Source organism: Mauremys reevesii, linkage group 1, assembly GCF_016161935.1.
Source record: "Mauremys reevesii isolate NIE-2019 linkage group 1, ASM1616193v1, whole genome shotgun sequence".
Taxonomy (NCBI): domain Eukaryota; kingdom Metazoa; phylum Chordata; order Testudines; family Geoemydidae; genus Mauremys; species Mauremys reevesii.
Window position 1 is genome coordinate 12,711,159 of NC_052623.1, and position 7,934 is coordinate 12,719,092.

General features: G+C 49.7%; 1 pseudogene; it reads left to right on the forward strand.

Moving 5' to 3' along the window:
* Positions 1 to 238: 238 nt before the first annotated feature.
* LOC120398621 lies at positions 239 to 5,230 on the forward strand (annotated as a pseudogene).
* Positions 5,231 to 7,934: the final 2,704 nt, after the last annotated feature.

Sequence of the window (7,934 nt, forward strand, 5' to 3'; positions counted from 1 at the left end):
GCCTGTGCATTTGGAGCTCCACCCAGGGCCCCCGTTTAAATCAATGGGAAGGCTCCCAGGGGCTGCAATGGGTGTCTGTCGGATCCGCCCTGATGCTGGCATGTCCTGGGCAGCGCTGGCTGGGCTCCCGGGTGTATTGGAATCTGGGCGACGTGGTCTCTCGCCCCTGCGACAAACAGGAGACTGTGAAAGGCAGCGAGGTGGTTTCCTGTCTGAGGGTGAGGAAGGAGGGGGTAGACTCACAGGAACAGTCTCTGCAGGTTCAGCACAGTATAAGAGAGTGAGTCCCTTGGTCTGAGCTTCACTCTGAGCCTCCCAGGGCCATCCAGCCTTTGGACCTGCAGGTACAGTCACATCTTTAACTCTTTGGGTCAGGTCCATCCCTGGGGTGAGCCCCCTGGGGGGAAGCATGGCGACAGGTCAGCCTTGTCTCTTCACTCAGACCGATGGTTTCGAGAGCGGCTTGTGATTTGGGGGCCACGATTTTTGGAGACCCGACTGAAAAGAACTGAAAGGGGTCAGATCTTTGGGGGTGGGAGGCTCTGAAGGTGTCTCAAGTTACACTGCTAAAAATCACTCGTGACTTCTCAAAATTTAGTCCTAAGAAAATGAAACACGTCTGTGTTTAAACTTCAAAAAGAAACAAAGAAAAGTTTTTGCCCAACTCTTTCCCCAGCCTGTAAAGGTCTTTGCTTGTTTACAAGGGTTCCTGCTCTCCGGCTACCCGTCCCTCTCCTGAGGTGGCTCAGGGGAGTCTCCAGAGATGACCCCAATCACCTTGGAACTAGGGATCCAGGGCAGGCATTTCTCTTGGTTGGTGTTGAGATTCTCATGGAATTTTCTTCCTGTCCCCCAGGTGAAGATGACATTTTTGCTGATCACCGTGACTTACCTTTGCACTTACACATTGATGGACTCAATCGATGCTGTAATGTTGGTGAGACCCAATGCCGTCTAGTTATGTATCTTTTTGTGCTGACCCTAGTACCTGACAACTTTCCATCTAAAAGAATTTGTCAATGGTGAGGTCCCTTGGGGGACTTCCTGGAGTCTCTGGCTCCTGTCTCTTCTGGGGTTATAGAAAGCTCTGTTTGGATCAGGGTTTTCTCTTGGTTTATTTGTGGGGGGAGCACTGGAGGAGGTAGAAGGGGCTGGCTGACGCTGGGAATGTCGTCCTGGGTTTGGTGGAGAAGTTCTGTCCAAGAGGAAGGTATGTCTGTGTTTCCTAACGGTGGTCAGAGCTGGATTAGTCTAGTCTCCTCTGGAACCTCACTGCAGAGCAGATGCCCTCACATGCTTTGTACCAGGGATTAAATTTAGCTGGGGCTGTCGGGGCTGGAGCTGTGGTCAATGTTTTCAAACCCGTAGGAGCCTCGGCATGCCCCGTGGAGCTGAAACGCTGAGCCCCAGTGTCCCCCGCCCCCACTGTGGGGCTAAAGTCCCCGTGCCCCACCACCACAGGGCTTAAGCCTTGAGTTCTGGTGCCCCCATCTAGGGCCCCGAGACCCCCCCCCACAGCTGAAGCCTGGAGTCCCAAATGGGGGTAGGGCATGGGGGGCTCCAGGAAAGTCTCTGAAGGCAGTACCACCGCCAGCAGCAGCGCAGAAGTAAGGAGGGCACGGTATGGGATTACCACCCTTACTTCTGCGCTGCTGCTGGTGGCGGCGCTGCCTTCAGTACTGGGCATCTGGAGAGCGGCGGCTGCTGGCCAGGAGCCCAGCTCTGAAGGCAGCACCACCGCCAGCAGCAGCGCAGAAGGAAGGAGGGCACGGTATGGGATTACCACCCTTACTTCTGCGCTGCTGCCTGCAGAGCTGGGCCCTCAGCCAGCAGCCGCCACTTTCCAGCTGCCCAGCTCTGAAGGCAGCAGTGCAGATGTAAGGGTGGCATGGTATGGTATTGCTAACCTTACTTCTGGGCTGCTGCTGGTGGAGTGTTGCCTTCAGAGCTGAGTGCCCGGCCAACAGCCACCGCTCTCTGGCCGCCCAGCTCTGAAGGCAGCAGAGAAGTAAGGGTGGCAATACTGCGACCCCCCCGCCCCTAAAATAACCTTGTGACCCCCGGCAACTCCCTTTTGGGTCAGGACCCCCAATTTGAGAAATACTAGTCTCCCCTGTGAAATTTGTATGGTATTGGGTGAAAGCACAAAAAAGATCAGATTTCATGGAGGGAGACCAGATTTCACAGAGGGAGACCAGATTTCACAGTCTGTGATGCGTTTTTCATGGCCATGAAGTTGGTAGGGCCCTACTTATGAGTTTGTTTGGTAAGGGGAGCGCTCTCTCTCTCTCTCTCTCCTTGTTTATACCAGGGAAAATCAGAAAAAATGTCTCCTGGTGGCTGGCCCAGCCCACTTCCACTGGTGCTAGCCATGCTGGGAGCCTGGCAGCCAGGCAGCTATCCACCCTCGGTGTTTTATATGCTGTGTCATTCCAGGTGAATTGTCATCCAGTGCTGGACATGGCATGCGATGCTTTTGATGACCAGTATATCGGCTGCACAGAGGACATGGAAAATATAATCAAGTCTAAACTGCTGCAGAAAGAGAAATCAAGGCACGAGTTGTTTAACAAAACATGGGAAGCTGCAGAAAGTAAATGGAATAATAAGAAGAAAAACCTCTCTCTGCCTGTAGGGTTTAAGGATGAGAATGGAATAGCAATCCTGGCCTATACCAGAGGAGATAATGTACCTTTGTACAAGGAATTCAACACAGCTGTGAGCGAGGCTGGTAAATCCCGAGCTTATTATCTCAAACATTTCCCATTCAAAGCCCTTCATTTTTATTTGACCAGGGCGTTGCAGCTCCTGAAGAGAGACTGTGCTGAGATGTACGAGACGGAGGTGTACCGGGGAGACCGTTCTCTCCACTACAACCCAATAAGAGAGGTAACATGATCCGGTTTGGGAAATTTACCTCTTCATCTTTAGACAGGGACGTAGCTCAGAGATTTGCCTCGGGCACATTCTTCACCATCCGGACCTGCTTCGGGGTCCGCGTTGAAAACATCTCTTATTTCCGAGGTGAGGCAGAAGTGCTGATTCCAGTCTATGAGAAATTTAGGGTGTCCAACTTCACCCAGGACAAGAACAGCAAGATGTTTGTCCTCCACAGCACAAACCGGACCTTCAGCCGTTACAACTGCGCCTACATAGAAGGTCAGTAGGAGACTTTGGGTCCAATTCTCCCCACCCTGGGTTGTCACTTCAGTGGTGTCATCTCTTGGGGTATTTTTATCACAAGTCTCATGCTAGTTGGGTTTCTTCTTAAAGTCCCTGCTCCTGGAATCAGGTCATTCTGGGACAATCTCCGCTGGTGCAAAAAGGCTGCGACCTGGCTGGTGGCGGCCAGCAGAGAATTTCTCTTGCTGGTGTAAAGGCAGCATATGATGCTCCTGTGTCAACGGCTCCCACCCCACATCTGCTGGGCGGGTGGGGTTTCTGAGGGCAGGGAGGGGGCAGGGGAGAGCAGAACAAGCGTGGGGGGTGATGAATGTCCCTCAGCTGTCACTAAGCCGTCTCCCATTCTGGTGCTAGGCAGGCTGGGAGAGAGGCTGGAGATGTTTAGAATTGACTGGGCAATTCATGGAGGGGCCTTTCTAACTCCAGGAGCCAGGCTGGGAAGAGATTTGTTACTGCCTGGGCAAGAAGAAGAAAGTTGTGATCTGTATTCTAGTAGTGCACAGCGTGAGATCAGGGCCCGGTTGTGCTATAAAACACAGTCTTGCCCTGAACAGCTCTCAGTCTCAATGGACAAAACAGACAACAGGTGGAAGAAAGGAAGGATCCTTGCTCCTCTGTTCCAATGGGAAATGGAAGCACCAGATAGATGAAGTGACCTAGCCATGATCACCCAGGGAATCCGCTGCAGGGCCAGGGACAGAACCCAGATCTCCTGAGCACCCGCCCACGGTCTTAGCTACACGCCCATTTTTCTGTTCCTCCACTGGGCTAATGGAGCGTATTGATGCTGCAGCACATGGTAAAAGCAGCAAAGAATCCTGTGGCACCTTATAGACTAACAGACGTTTTGCAGCATGAGCTTTCGTGGGTGAATACCCACTTCATCGGATGCAACAGGATTCTTTGCTGCTTTTACAGAACCAGACTAACACGGCTACCCCTATGATACTGAGCACACGGTGACATCTCTCCGATGGAGTTAGACGGGAACCCCCTGCATGGCTTTTTCTGCTCTCCCAAAGGGCATTGCGGTTCTCCTCATATACACGGCAGCCGTAATCCACTGCTTTCCTACCACACCTTCCTTGCAAGGATTCAGCGCATCCTGGCAGCACCCCGGGGATGTAGGCAGAACCCGCATTGCACAGGTGGGGGAATGGCAGGTCGCTAATCAATGGCAGAGATGGTGACTCCCAGCCTCATGCTTTCACCACAAACAATAACCCTTCCTCAGCGGGTGGGCTGTTCCTTATACCCCTGCAAAGAGACGTGGGCGCTTCCAGTATCTTCAGCGTGCTGCTCTCCAGCGTCCGGCTTGTTCTAGCTCTCACCTACCGAGTGAAACCCAGTGACCATTTTACTGTGACTGCAACCCAGCAGGCTGGCAGGGGAGCTGCCGTTTCTGGGGCGTTCTGTCCCAGGGGGTTTCCCAATGAGGTCACTAAGCAGGCTGAATTGAGGGCCACCCAGAGGATTCACGGGCCTGGGGCAAAGCAATTTTGGGGGCCCCTTCCATAAAAAAAGTTGCAGTACTATAGAATACTGTATTCTCGTGGGGGCCCCTGCAGGGCCCGGGGCCTGGGGCAAATTGTCCCATTTGCCCCCCCCCCTCCCCCCCCGGACGGCCCTGGCTGAGTTAGACTGCAATTAACACAGGCCTTCTCTTTGCATTCCAGGAAAGAAAGGGCGACGGTGTCCCTAGCGCTCCGAAGGATTTCACGCAGAATCTGACATCCGGAGCACGGCCTGGATATGCTGAAGCAGAAACCATGTGAAATGTTTGCTTTGCTCTTCTTCGGTCCCTTGTGCAGCCCACTTATGTTCCAATCTGCTATTAAATAGCCAGGGCTTGATGGGTAGTAAGCTGACCCTCCCCAGCTTGGCAGCCTGCCAATGATTTGTCAACAGATCACCACTAGAGGGCATGGGAAATCTTCCGCTGGATTTGCTTGCTGCATTTACAGACAAAGCCTCCTCCGTGGCAGTATTTACTATGCGTCCATCCCATGTTATAGTTAACTCTGAACCCCGCTTTGTGCCATCTGGGCTGCAGACATGAGCAGCTGCTGTGCTGAGCTGATTATTGATGCCACTTATTTAATAAATTTGCTATAATTAATGAGAAGTACAGGGTCCTGACACCTTATTTTGTCACAAGTTCTAACTAGACTGCTATGTAGGTAGCCAGCCTCCCCTCCCCCAATCTCCTGGGGCAGGCCCCAAAAGGGAACGGGTGGGTGGAATAGCCTGTCCATCATTGCCTGGTCCATGAACTAAGCCTAATTTACAACACACCAATACTGGTTCATCCACGTTCAGTCCCACGCTTTTCTTGTTTACCAGGCATGAGCTTCACACGGCCCTTGAATTACATTAGGAGATTTTTTTGTTTGGACTAATTTGGCGCGTGCCCCTTTGACAACTTTTCCCATTAACATTTGTTGATCTCAATTGTTCTTACATCTCTTGACCCTTCTCACAGTTCAGCTCACAATCTAGGTAAATTTCTAAACCCAAGTATCGCAACACGTGTCAGCCCCCTGTTATCAGTGCAACAGAGCTCACTCAGAATGACAGGGCCAGATTCTGTCGATCGTAAGGTCTCCTCCTGCTGCTCATCACTGCAGTACGTGAGCGCATCCCTCATAAAAGTGAGGTAACAGTGACGTCCCTAGTGGCTTTCATGGAGGCTCTGTCTGTTCTCCATCTGCTGCTCTAGCTCACACCTTCACAGATTTGAAGGCCAGAAGGGAGCATTTGATCAGACTCTGACCTGTGCCACTACATACAGAGTCTCACCCGGTGATTCCTGCATTGAGGCCAATCACCTCTCTTTGAGCTACGGCATGTCTTTTAGAGAAACACCCAGGCTCCATTTAAATGGAGAATCCGCCATGGCCTGTGGCAAACTGGTCCAAAGGTTAATTGCTCTCCCTGTTAAAATGTGTCTTCTTTTCTGTTGGACCTTTGCTAACGTCAGCTTCTAACTAGTGGGTCTCATCGCACCTTTGTCTGCTAGATTAAATCCGGTAGTTTGATGGGCTGTGTTTATGAAAACATTGATCAAATTTGGAGCGTGGAAGGGAGAAAAAAACCCATCCAGAATAAACTTTGAAGGTGACTCTCAAAAGGAAAATAAGCAGGAGAACAAACCCTTTGTCATGGAGAAAGAAGGGGGGGGTTATCCTTCACCCCTTCATTGGCAAAGGTTTTTCCTGCTTTAGTTTTATGTTGGAAATTCAGGTCCTGGCCGCAGGAGAACTGGAAGTTCTTTGAGCTGGGTGCCCCCAATTCCATCTGAAGTCATTGGGGGATGTAATAAAAAAGCTCAAAGGCTTGATTTTTCTATACCTATTTAACTCAAATGTCTGACAGACACTTGGGAGAAAAACTCTCCGTGTGAAAATCCTGATGCCCTTTCACTGAGGGATGAAAATACTCCCACTGTAGTTCTCCCCTCCTCCAAGGAGTTCTCTAGCAACAACAACAACAAAAAGGCTTGATATTCTCCACATTTCTGAAGCACAAAACGAACCAACCAGAATTTTAAAAGATTCAGGTCCCCTTTGTCTATCTTAAAGACGTGAAAGACAAACAAAATACAAACACAGTTTGTTTCCCCCTTTGCAAGTCACCTTAAACCCAATAGCAGCAGAAAAGGTGTGAACTCAGTTCCTGCCCACCCCTCTCATCTTTAGTGAAGTGTGAAGCCAGTAGCCCTCAGCCCCTAGTAGCCACATCCTTCTCAATTCAGTGGAAATGAAAACTATTAGAGTGGGGTGACAAGTCAGCATTAGCCACAGACCTCCTGGAGGAGCTATCCTCTGAGGCAAGCGGTGGCAGTGCTGCTGCTCACAAGGCAGTGACACAGACACTCACCTGGGGTCTATTACTTTTAAACGTTTAAGAAACTTTAGCTCTGCCATCGCTTGGTAACAAAGGCCCAGAGCCCCAAACTTATTTAGGCTCCTAACTTCCATTGGAATCTGTGGCAATTAGGAATTGAAATACTTTTGAGGGTCTGGGCCAAAGTTTTTTTCTCTCTGGGAATTCTCCCCCCATTTTCTTTTAACACACCCTGGGCCTCAACACAAACAGAAATGGGAATGGAGGGTGGGAGAGAAGCCTAAAATGTCATGGAAACCTGTCAAAAATACATGGTGATGAATACTATCAAGGTATATACTACTACTCTGCCTCTGAGTTTGTGAGGGACCAGCAGCCCCCTCACATAAGGTACTATTCAATACATTTACATGGTGTCACCTTAAATAAATAACATATAGAAAAACATCTGCTGTATTATGTGTTAAGTGCTGTTGAATGTTGTTGCTGTGGTAACACTGTCTAGGCTGCTAAGCTATTACACCTGCTCAGTGCTGCTGTTCAAGTAGGTAGGGACAAAATAAAGTCCAAGGCACAAAACAAGATTAAACTAGCTAGAGACATAAAGAAAAAAAAGAAAACAGTCTATAAATATATTAGAAGCCAGGGAAAGACCGATGACAGGGTAGGCCTGTTACTCAATGAGTGGGGTGGAAATGGAAGAAATGCTAAATGACTTATTTGTTTCAGTTTTCATTAAAAAGGTGAGTAGCAATTGAACATCTAACATAGTGAATGCACGTGAAAAAGAGGTAGGATCAGAGGCTAAAATAGGGAAAGAACAAGTTAAAAATTACTTAGACAAGTTAAATGTATTGAAGTCAACAGGGCCTGATGAAAAGCATCCTAGAATATTCAAGGAGCCG